Source organism: Megalopta genalis, chromosome 1 (assembly GCF_051020955.1).
Source record: "Megalopta genalis isolate 19385.01 chromosome 1, iyMegGena1_principal, whole genome shotgun sequence".
NCBI lineage: Eukaryota > Metazoa > Arthropoda > Insecta > Hymenoptera > Halictidae > Megalopta > Megalopta genalis.
The window spans coordinates 32,530,803-32,543,569 of NC_135013.1; the positions used below are offsets into that span (position 1 = coordinate 32,530,803).

The 12,767-nt window shown below is 47.9% G+C and overlaps 1 protein-coding gene across 21 annotated transcripts in view; it reads left to right on the forward strand.

Moving 5' to 3' along the window:
• Positions 1-12,767, forward strand: part of cac (calcium voltage-gated channel subunit cacophony) — a 248,293-nt gene that overhangs the window by 68,581 nt on the left and 166,945 nt on the right. The gene's annotated exons all lie outside the window — the stretch shown is intronic.

Here is a 12,767-nt window from a genome sequence, read left to right on the forward strand (position 1 = left end):
TTGTGGCTGAAGCTCGAAACCGAGTTAGGAGTGCGTACAGCGCCGATTAGTGGAGCGGCGAAACGCTCAAACTGTTCGCCTTTATCGACAGTTTCGATTGTTCTGTCTTGTCGCCGGTTTGGTCGGTAAGAATAAGGGAAAGAGTTTCTTTCACTGTGTTTTCACGATCTCTAAATGCGACTTTATAGAGTAATAGTTTTGATATATTTGATACTTACCATCGGTCGCTTGAGCAGGATTTTTTGATTTATCGCAAAGATTTCCTGTGGTTTCGTGTCGCTGAGAATGTAATCCAATAGCTGACGTTTATTTAGGTAGAGAAAATGAGAATATCACTGATTTTGAACGATGCTGGTATTTAAGGACGTATAATTTTATATGGGTTTTTAGTTCATTCGTATACCTCGTTTCTGCTCCTATATTATATTATATATATTATAATATATTATATTATATTATTATATATATTATATACATAATATATATTATAATAATACATATATATATATATAATATAATATAGGAGCAGAAACGGGGTATACGAATGAACTAGAAACCCATATAAAATTATACGTCCTTAAATACCAGCATCGCTCGAAATCAAAAAATCAAAAAATAAATTATAATATAATATATATATTATATTATATATTATATATCTTGTACTTCATTCGTGCTCCCGTATCTCGTTCGTGGTAAAAACGTTCCGGTAACATATAATAGCGCCATCTGCGACAGCGTGGGAAACTCTTGCGTCCTTTTAGTACCAAATTTCCTCGCTAGATGGCGTGCGACGGTATCCGAGAGGGCGCTCTAGTCCGATTTGAATCTAGCGTCGTCGAAGTCGAGTGCCAGGAAGCACGCAGCTCGCAGCAATTTTGTTTATTAATTACGTTTAAAAGTGATGTGGAAACGTGAAAGTGTCGCCGAGGTATGCGCTACGAGCCAGGTCGCAAGAGCATGAAATGTCTGAGCACAGGATGTCGCGACTTAAAGGTAATTGAAATTTGCAATGAACCTTCGAGCGTCCGTCTACTTTGACATGTCGAAGTCGACGATCCTCGTTCGTCTACAGTTTTAAGAGAAACGTGTGCGAGTAAAGCCACGTATTTTTAATCGAACCATTTGTTCCCATTTTTTCAATTGAGAGCAACTTTTTGGTTCGCCTTCTTCAAATCTCATCGAAGACTATAAAAACGTCGACGTGTATCGGTTCGACGAACCATTGAACAAAACAGCACACAATGTTCAAACAGTTGTATTTATCACCGAAGTATCAGCTCGTAAATAAATGTCGATAAACAACGAATAATTCGTTAGCTATAATGCCGCGAAAAATCATTTGCTGCGTAAGATAAAATGGCGCGAATTCCGGCGGCAAGTGGCGGCGCCGGTGGCGAAATTGCGAAGCCGTGTTAACGTCGACCGCGTTAACATCAACTAAATAAATCGTACAAAAATCCTGCAAATAGTTTCCTCGTATCGATTGCAATTTCTATTTTTCGATTCTATTCCTATTTCCACCATTTCGCGAGACAACGATCGCGTACGGTAACTAAATAAATTCTACAAAAATCCTGCAACAGCGCACAATGTTCAAACAGTTGTATTTATCATCGAAGTATCAGCTCGTAAATAAATGTCGATAAACAACGAACATTTCGTCAACTACAACGCCGCGAAAAATCATTTGCTGCTTAACATAAAATGGCGCGAATTCTGGCGGCAAGTGGCGGCGCCGGTGGCGAAATCGCGAAGCCGAGTTAACGTCGACCGCGTTAACATCAACTAAATAAATACTACAAAAATCCTGCAAATAGTTTCCTCGTATCGATTGCAATTTCTATATTTCGATTCTATTCCTATTTCCACCGTTTCGCGAGACAACGATCGCGAACGGTAAAAACTTTCATCGATCCGCGATTGAAACAACTAATACCGTCCGGTTGACGGAAGATGGCAGCAGCCGGAGGTTGCGGCTGACCATGGCCGGGTATACACTACTGCGGCTGAATTAAAGTCTAATGTATCGGAGGTGTGTGGACTTTCGGCGCGGACTCCACGGCTCCCTTTTAGACTATCGATCGCCGTTCGATTGTTCGGCCGTTTCCCTTTATATTTAGCCTGGACCGTGGCAGCCGGTCGCGCTTATTAATTCATTTAAGGAATCCTGTGCGCTCGATGCCCGCGTCCGACTGTTTCCTGGCTGGTGGAGAATCGGTGTCGACAGGCGTTATTTTTCGCGGACGTTTCCATCGTCGCCGATGGAATTTCCATCGCCGGCTCGCGTCGCCGGTGTGCCGCAACAGCGATCGGCGTCGTCCGGTAGATTTTCCGGAAATAGACGGGTCAGTGATCGCCTGCCCGCGATCAGTACTCGCGAGCCCGCGCGCAGCCTGGCGTCCTCTTTCCACCGAACAGAAGCAACGTGCATACGCGCGGCTCGCGGTCCCGTGGAATTTCATCGGGTACGACACCTGTCGCAGGTGACCGTACCAGCCCCTCTATAAATAGCACCCCGCGAAAAGCCATCGACGTGTACGCGGAATCCAAGTCTGCGCTATCGCCGGCCAAATCGCCAGGGTTCTCGACCTCCGTCCAAGATCCTCTTTCCCTCGGGCCTCCGTCGCCCCCCCCCTCTCTCTCTCACTCTCTATTCGTCTCTCACGCCCTCTTTCTCTCACGCTCTCTTTCTCTCTTGCTCTCTCTTTTTCTCACGCTCTCTTTCTCTCTTGCTCTCTCTCTCTCTTTCTCTCTTGCTCTCTCTCTCTTTTTCTCACGCTCTCTTTCTCTCTTTCTCTCACGCTCTCTTTCTCTCTTGCTCTCTCTCTCTCTCTCACTTTCTCTCTTGCTCTCTCTCTCTCTTTCTCTTACGCTCTCTTTCTCTCTTGCTCTCTCTCTCTTTCTCTCACGCTCTCTTTCTCTCTTACTCTCTCTCTCTCTTTCTCTTACGCTCTCTCTCTCCATCTCTCTCCACCGCACCCCGTTTCGCCAGCGCGTCGCGTCCTATCCTCGTTACCGAACGAATCAATGCGCTCTCCCCGCACATTCCTCGATTATCTCCGCGAGAATCAGACACACACACGCGAACTCGAGCGAGCGAGCGCGCGCGCGCGCGCGTTTCTCGCATTCCTGACGTACCGAACCGGTACGGCGTCGCCGACTCTGGACACCTAGATTCCGATCCCTCGATTCAGTTTAACGCGGTATCGCGGCGACCCTCCTCGTCTCCTCTTCCCTAAAAAAAGGAAAGAAAGAAAAGAAAACGTTCGACGGTCGGTTAGAAATTCGGCGAACAGCGCGCCGGCTCAGGGGGAGGGAAAAAAATTGCTTCGACGAAGGTGGAAGCTCGGATCTCCTCGACGGCGGCGCGCGGCTCAGAGTCTGCGGGAAACCGTAAGATCGAAAGTAGAGCTCGGGGAAGACCCCGGTGGCGGAGACACGTTGTCGAACGCGACCGCGAAAGTAGGTCGCGATCGAATTCTCGCGGCTCGGTCGTCGGCTGTTCGACGGGGAAATTCGACTCGGTGGTAGGCGGGGAGTGCTTTGCACCCTCCGGCTTGCTTTCCGGTTGCTTCTCTCTCTCTCTCTCTCTCTCTCTCTCTCTCCTCTTCCTCCTCCTTCTTCCCTCTGCTCCCTTCTTCTGTTCCCCGCCGCCACCCTCTGTTTTCCTCTGTTGGCGGCCCCTGTCTTGCTGCCTGTCGCGCAGAGAGTCAAGCCCGAAAGCCCGTTTGCCTGCCAAACCGCGCCGCGGCCGGATTCGGGGACAGCCGCGCGACGCGGGATTTCGGCCCTCGTGCCGATATTTCGCCGAGTAACGTCTCCCCTGTCGCTTCCACCTCGCCTCCTCTTGTCCTCGCTCGCGAGGACAAGGCGGCCCTGCGAGTGCCCGTGACTCTTCGTATCGGGATTCTGAATCGAATCGAATCGTATCGAATCGAAGTTGAATCGAATCGAGCCGAGCCGGAGTCAGAGTCGCGGAGTCGAGTCGCCTACGGTCGTGTGTTTCAGGCTGGTTGCCGGCTGCCGCCGTGAATCAATACCCGCATTGCGCGTGCCACCCTTCCTTCTCTCTCCGCCGCGGTCTCGCCGGCTCTCTCACGCTCTCTCGCAGGCTACCTCGGACCTCCTCGTTCCTCCCACGGCCCTATCCGCTCTGTTCGCTCCGTTCGGTCTCTCCGTCTTTCCCTCCTCCCCTCCCCGTTCGCTCTTCTCGCTCCGTCTCGCTCCGTCTCCCTCCGTTTGCACCCACTTTTCCACCCTCTGCCACGTGTTTTCCTCCTCCTCCCTCTCGTTCGAGCCCGAGCCGAGCCTTTCGCTCTTCAACCCTCTGTCGTCGTAGCCGTCGTCATCGTCGCCGTTTTCTTTCCTCCTTTCGTTCCCCTCTTGCTCCTCTCTCACCCTCGCCGATGCCCCGGGATCCTCTTCGTCGTCGTCCTCCTCCTCTTCCTTCTTCCCCCTCGGCTGCTCCCGACCACCTGGTTAGCTTCGAGGAAGCCTTCGGCTCCGTTCGAAACACGCCACCGTTCCTCTTCGTTCTGCCAGGAGGTACGCTGGCTTTTCCTCGTGCTGTCGCCGCAGGGGGTGGCAAAGGGGTAGCCAGCCAAGGAGCGAGAACCGGAGACAGACCCGAGAAGAGAAAGTGACGAGCATGGGACGCGCGGAGCCGGGAACCGCTTCCTGCGGGGGGAGGGCGGTTGCCAACCGAACGGGGTTGCATACAACTTCGTCTCTCTCTCTCGCGCGCGCGGGCTTGCTTGCTTGCTCTCTCTCTCTCTCTCTCTCTCTCTCTCTCTCTCTCTCTCTCTTTCTCTCTCTTTCTGTTTCACTCTCTGTCTCGAACCCTCCCTCGCCCCTCTCCGGAGAAACAGGTCCCAGCAACGAGGTGCACGCGGTGCACCCTAGTCCCGGGACGCGGTAATTTGTTGCTGAAAGTCAATTTTTCAACTTTTATATGAAAAGGAATTTTTTGATGGGCCCTTTCAAGAGCCAGGCATTTTTGTTTTTCTGTGTAGAATATCAAATGCATGGTGCGTTACACGTTTTTGTGTATGTATGTTAGTAGCTGTGTTTTGGTTATTTGTGCATTTTGTAAGAATTTTTTATGTGTGTTAGGAGAAACTGGTAGGTCTCACTAATTTCAGCTGTGAAAGGTTTTGTTCAAAATTGCGAGAGAATGATAGACTAGATTGAATTCAGGGCAAATTTTTGTAACAAATAATTAAATTTCGATTTTTTTAAATATTAATATATGTTTTTGATTGTGTAACGTTGTAGCTGAGGCCGAGACCAATTCAATGATCTATTATAATTATGAACTTTAACTTTGTAATAGCGCTGAGATAATTTCCGTTTTCCGAACTACAGTAAATTCTCTACATAATTGACGCGAAGACTGTACACAAAAATGGACAATTTGGGGAGAGCAGATACGATTATGCGAGCCTTGCACCGCGTTGTTAGAATTTAGAATTTAGAATTTAGAACTTAGAATTTAAAACTTAGAACTTAAAACTTAAAACTTAGAACTTAGAACTTAGAACTTAGAACTTAGAATTTAACATTTAGCATTTACCAATTAACATTTAACATTTAGCATTTAGCATTTAGCATTTAGCATTTAACATTTAACATTTAGCATTTAGCATTTAGAATTTAGAATTTAGAATCTGGAATCTAGAATCTAGAATCTAGAATCTAGAATTCAGAATCTAGAATCTAGAATCTAGAATTCAGAATCTAGAATTTAGAATTTAAAACTTAGAACTTAGAACTTAGAACTTAGAACTTAGAACTTAGGACTTAGAACTTACAACTTAGAATTTAGAATTTAGAATTTAGAATTTAGAATTTAGAATCTAGAATTTAGAATTCAGAATTCAGAATTTAGAACTTAGAACTTAGAACTTAGAATTTAGAATTTTGAATTTTGAATTTAGAATTTAGAACTTAGAATTTAGAATTTAGAATTTAGAATCTAGAATCTAGAACCTAGAATCTACAATTCAAAATTCAATTTTCTTATCATATAATTCATTACTTAATTATATAATAATTATTTAATTTCTAATTTACAATAATTATTAACTTACAACCTCGACAGTCGGCAACTGTAAAAGCGAGTCATTTTCGTTCACAAACTGAAGAAAAATTAGGTAAAATTTACCGCACTGTGCGGTGTGCATCTCGCGAATCGAACTCCACGCGGTCTTCTCTCTCTCTCTCTCTCTCTCTCTCTCTCACTCGTTCTCCTCGTCTCCGAGGAATCTCGCAGTTCGCGCAGGGTTTGCAACCCCCGCGAAGAATCGTGGGACCATCCCGGGGTCGGTAAACCCGGCGAGGGCTGCGCCAGCGATCCTCAGCTTCGCGTAGATTCTTCTGGGAATGATATCTCCTAATAAGACGCCAGCCGGTAACGAGTGTCCGGCTACCGGATTTTATTCCCGTGAAATAAAACGTCGCTCCGGCTAACGCTCCTTCCAGACGTTCTCCCTCTCTTCCACTCTCCCGTTCTACCCTCTATCTACTGTCTCTGTCGCCGGCTCCCATAAATCTGTATTAGAAACACGACATGGAAAGCCGCTTGGCCGGGACACCAGAGATGCAGCTCCGTTCGATCGAACCCGAGAAGCCGCGCTCTTTTTCCGGCCCTTGGCAGATCTCCTAGCTTCTAACTAAACTTTCGAATTTTATTAGGTTTCGTACAGCTATGAAAAATGATCTACAGCCCTGGTTCGGCTTATTCCGCGTTCCCCTCATTTTTCTGCGCCCGTGTCCGAATGAACCGCGAAATCCGAACCGGCGGATCTTCTTGGTTCATCTTCCCGCGGTACAGTGGGCCCACAGTGGTCCCAATCGAACAACTGACCGGTTATTTGCTAACAAAAATATCAACTTTCTTGCGTTGACTTTTATTGTCCTACGCCTATGACTGTCGAATCGAGTCATATGGCCTCTAAATTGCCTTCGATTGCTGTGAATTTCCCTGTGCTAGTCCTACGCCCATGACCGTCGAATCGAGTCATGTGGCCTTTGAATTGCCTTCGAGTTGCTATGAATTTCCTCGTCTTAGTCCTACGCCCATGACCGTCGAATCGAGTCGAGTGGCCTCTGAATTGCCTTCGGGTGTTGCGAATTTCCCTGTGCTAAACCTACGCCTATGACTGTCGAATCGAGTCATGTGGCCTCCGAATTGCTTTCGAGTTGCTATGAATTTCCTTGTCTTAGTCCTACGCCTATGACCGTCGAATCGAGTCACGAGGCTTCCGAATTGCCTTCGGGTTGCTGTTAATTTCTCTGTGCTAGTCCTACGCCTATGACTGTCGAATCGAGTCATATGGTCTCTGAATTACCTTGGGGTTGCTATGAATTTCCTCGTCTTAGTCCTACGCCCATGACCGTCGAATCGAGTCGCGTGGCCTCCGAATTGCCTTCGGGTGTTGTGAATTTCCCTGTACTAGTTATACGCCTATGACTGTCGAATCGAGTCATATGGTCTCTGAATTACCTTGGGGTTGCTATGAATTTCCTTGTCTTAGTCCTACGCCTATGACCGTCGAATCGAGTGGTCTGGCCCCCGAATTGTCATCGAATCGTGTCACGTAGCCTCCGAATTGCCATCGAATCGTGTCACGTGGCTCTCGAATTGCCTCCGAATTGCCTTCGAATCATATCATGTGGCCTCTGAATTTCCTTTAATCGTGTCACGTGGCTTCCGAATTGCCTTCGAATTGTGTCACTTGGTCTCCGAATTGCCTTCAATTCTTGTCACTTTACTACAAACGTTCGTCTTCAGACGACCGATAGAAACGACGAAATGTATACAGGGTGTCCCACAATTACGTCAACACCTCGAAAAAGATGATCCCTGAAGCCATTCGAGGTAACCTTTTCCTCAGCGAAAAAATGCAATTCGCGTCTATGTTCGCGACTCATCAACAAAAAACCCGTAACCAATGAGAGACAAGCTCGCTCAGCACTAGACGCCCAAGCCAATCAGCGTAACTGCAGCATATCTCGCCTCTCATTGGTCACTATTCTTCGTTAATAACTCGCAAACAAAGCCGCGGACTGAATTTTCGCCGAGGAAGAAGTTACTTCGAACGACCGCCAGACACCGATCATCGCCCCTGCCCATACTTCCCTTCGCCCGCTTCCCGGCGAACCGGCGGCGTACGAATCATTCTTTCCGCGAACGTGATCAACGAGAACAGTCTGCGCGAAGTTCCCGGCGAGCGAGCGATTCACGGTGAAGAGCGGCCGGGATGCAGCGGGCGTTCGCGGGCGCGTTCGTTCGCGCGAGAAGATCCGCCGGATAATAAGCCGCTGGAAGAGGGAAAGTTTCGAGAGTTCGTTCGACGTCGAGAGTCGCGCACGGGAGAATCGACGGGAGTATCGCACAGAGGCACGGTCGGCCGCGTGGAAGTCGCGATTGATCGAAGAGCCGGGCGATATCTTCGAAGAAGGAGGAGGCGAAGATCGGCGACGGAAGTTCGTCGGAGCGAGTGCACGCACGTCACGTGTACCGGTAAGCAGGTTAACGCGAGAAGGAGCGCGCGAGAGCGAGAGATAGAGTGAAAGAGAGACGGAGAGACAGAGCGAGAGAGAGAGCGAGAGAGAGCGAGAGGGAGAGGAGCAGATTAATTTGCGAATGACCGATCGAAAGCGAAAGAGACCGGGGACCACGCGGAAACCTTATGGTTCCCTATCCGTCGGCATAAGGAGACGTAAATCCGTTTGGCACCGCTCCGTGCATAGCGCAGCCCTTACGTTAGAAGACCAATAGATGACGAAGCTGACGGGGTTCAGATGACTTGACTTACGAAGCCCCGACCGTGCACCCGCGGCCCCGCGCCCCGGAGGGGGGCCGCCCCGTCCCGGTACCTTCTGGTGCAACGCACCGTTTTCCTTTCGTTACACCGACGCTCCGCGAACAATGAAGTCGTTACGAGAAACAGGTCATAGAATCCGCTCCACTTTTCTTCGGCCCGCTCGTTGCCGACGGTCTGGGTTAGCTATCCGCGACTCTGCGTCCTTGTTTGTACGGTCTCTCCGGCACCGAGCTCACCGCGGCTGTCTGCCGATTTTTGCCCTCGGGGACGCACCGCCGGGCCCCGCTGTTCCCGGTCCTCAAAAATCCCCGATCCGAGGCGCCCTCTTTCTTCTTCGACGTTCCTGCTGCTGTAATTTCTGCCAGAAATGGAGCTCGGAATCGAAACCGGCGGATACGAGAATACCGAGTCGAGATTCCTCGGGCCCCGCGGCCCGTTTTTGTAGGAACTGGGGACTTCTTTGTTTCTAATTTTTTGCCACTATTCGGAGGCCATGTGACACGATTCGAAGGCAATTCGGGGGCCATGTGACACGATTCGAAGGCAATTCGGGGGCCATGTGACACGATTCGATGGCAATTTGGAGGCTACATGACACGATTCGATGGCAATTTGGAGGCTACATGACACGATTCGATGACAATTCGGAGGCTACATGATACGATTCGATGGAAATTCGGGGGCCAGACGACTCGATTCGACGATCATAGGCATAGGACTAAGACAAGGAAATTCACAGCAACCCGAAGACAATTTGGCGTCCACATGATTCGATTCGACGTCATAGGCATACGACTAGCACAGGGAAATTCACAGCAACTCGAAGGCAATTCAGAGGCCACGCGACTCGATTTGACCGCCATAAGCGTAGGACTAATACACACAGAAATTCACAGCAACCCAAAGACAATTCGGAGGTCACACGACTCTATTCGACGGCCATAAGCGAAAGACCAGCCCACGGAAATTCCCAGCAACCAGATGACAATTCGGAGGCCACGTGACTCGATTGGAAATTCATAGACGTAGGCCTAGTATAAAGAAATTCATAGCATCCCGAAGGCAATTCGGAAGCCACGCGACTCGATTCGACGGCCATAAGCGTACGACCAGCCCGCGGAAATTCCCAGCAACCAGAAATTTGCCATTTCCGAGAGAAATTACTGTACCTGGATAGCGCCAAAACGCTTCCACATCGACGGGCTCTATCAGTAGTTCGTGGAATCCTCGTTAGTACGCGTCGTCTCGCTTCTCGTTCGAGAAACGAATCCGTTAAACATTTTCTTCTGAATAATTCATGCGAAGCCCGTCCCGACATTCCCGCAAAAAAATCGAAACAATTACCGTGCTTCCTCCGTTTAACCTTGAAATGGTACTCGCTCGCCGCAGAGACTCTGAAGCTTCGTGTACAGTGTTATAAAAAAATTGCCCGAAACGCGCGCACGCAAATGAAAATTGTAAAATCGCGCACGCATTTCGAACGAGTTAAACGCCGAACCCAACGAGCCCCGAGACTATTACGCCGCGTATTAAGTATATTTGATCGAAGTTCCGTTTAATTGCTCCGCGGACCTCTTTGAGACGCCATTCGACGCTTCGACGAGAATTCCATTCAACTAATTATGGCCATTTCAACTGCCCCGACGGAATATTTCTTAACGCAAACAGAGAATTCCCGGATCTTAAATTCGTTCGCTTCGCTCCCCCCGCGTCCCCCTCCTTTCACTTTTCGCGGAGATTTAATGCGATTGCCGGTTCCCTGCGAAATAAAATTCTACAGCCGCCGATTGTCAGTAATTATAAAAACGAGCCGCAAGGCTCGGACGATCGTATCTCCTCTCCGCAGATCGTCCGCTTCTGCGCACGATTTGAGCGCGAATTAGGGAGAATTTCCTATATTCAACGATAACGCTCGAGGCTACGAAGACAGCGCGTCGAGCGTATCCTGTAAAATCTTTTTATTCGCATTTCGTCGCACCGAGGAGGGTCGAATCCGTTTATAAATAAACAAAGCGAGGGTTGCTTTGGTTCGGAGCGTAAAAAAGATCTACAAATTTGCGTCGGTGTTTTTCATTTGCCAGCAAGAAAATCGAAGGAATTAGTGCGAACGAATGCGTCGAAGACTACGATCCAATCGTGTTCGAATCGAATTTCGCGAAGTCCCGAACCAGTTGGCTTCTCGTTAGCGACGAGAATTGTTGGAAGCAGCGGATTTTCGTTCGGCCAGCAAACCGGCCGGCTCCTCTTTTTCTCGCGGACCCTCCTCCTCGAACCGGCGAGATTCCGTGGACGCTCGTCGAGGTGAGAAAAGCCGGGGCACGCGATCCGACGCGATCGATCGATATCGAGCCAACGAAGCGAGTCCTCTTCCCCGGACGATTTTAGACCGAGCTGCTCGATCGGCCGTGGCGTGCCGCGCGCGCGACCTGACGTCACCTGGCTGGCTTTGACAGGCCGATCGAATGATTCGATTAAAATTCTCTCGCTCGGATATCATCGTCCATCGAACACGCCGAACCGCGGGGAGACCTGCTCGAAGATCCGGCCGGAGAGCCGCCGCTGCGGCGCGCCGTTTCGAATCTCTTCAACGGCGAACACGCGGCCACGTTCGACGCGCTGTCTTCGTAGCCTCGAGCGTTATCGTTGGTAACAGGAAATTCTCTCTAATTCGCGCTCAAATTGTGCACAGAAATGGACGATCTGCGGAGAGGAGATACGATCGTCCGAGCCTTGCGGTTCGATTTTATAATTGGCGACAATAGGTGGCTATAGAAATGAGCGCGAGCTGGAGGAAAATTAGGGAGAATTTACCGTAATTGGAAGCGATAATAATAAGTCGATATTAATAATTTATTAATAATAATAATAAATCTTATAAACCGATAATAATTTGCAACGTGGTGACGTCGGTGACGGTGACGTCTCGCTCGTGGAAATGCCGAGAGGACGTCGCAACGACGCGAAAAATACGTGAAGTCGCGTTCCTATTTATTGTATAATTGATCTTATGAAGTACAGTAAATCTCTCTCTCTCTCTCTCTCTATATATATATATATATATATATATATATATATATATATATGTATAGAGAGAGAGACATTTACTGTATACTATATATACTATACAGGGCGTTCCACAATTATTTTAACAGCCGAAAATGACGGGTAGATGAGGTCATTTGAAGTAACTTTTTCCTTTGCGAAAATGGAATCTGCGGCTTTGCTTAAGAGTTATTAACGGAACACACTGACCAATGAGAGGTGACGGCGCGAAGTTCGAGAGCCCGCAGCACGAGGCTTCGACAGATGGTCGGGACGGACTCGAGCCGCGTTCGAAGTATTGAACAAATCACGAAGCGAGAACTTTCCGGATTTTTTTTTTTACTACGTAACAGTGATATTTTTAAGAAAAACGCTGTTCACCTTTACTTTAAAACGTCTGAAGAATATTTACTAATTTTTCGGACCCGAAATAGTAAGTAATTTAAGCGTGACGGCCGTTTGAATTTTCTAGTGTGTGCATGACACCTTGTGTGTAACCTTGACATATCAAGGTTATGTCAAGGACATATCAAGGTTATGTCAAGGTTATCTCAAGGTTATGTCAAGGTTATTGATAATATTCTTCATATTTCTCTAAACAAACATATCCCTTACGTCCTTTAGCACCATTATTATTTATTAAATTAGCTTTGTGAATCATTCGTTGAACTGTGTTCGGACACGGAATTACTTAAATTAAAATATCATTTACGTACTTTGTTAATCTTCACTGTAAATCTTGCTTAAAAATTTCATATGTTGACCTTGATATGTCCTTAACACAACCTTGATATGTCCTTAACATAACCTTGATATGTCCTTGACATAACCTTGCTATCAAGGACATATCAAGGTTATGACATATCTATATAGTATATCTATAGTATATCTATA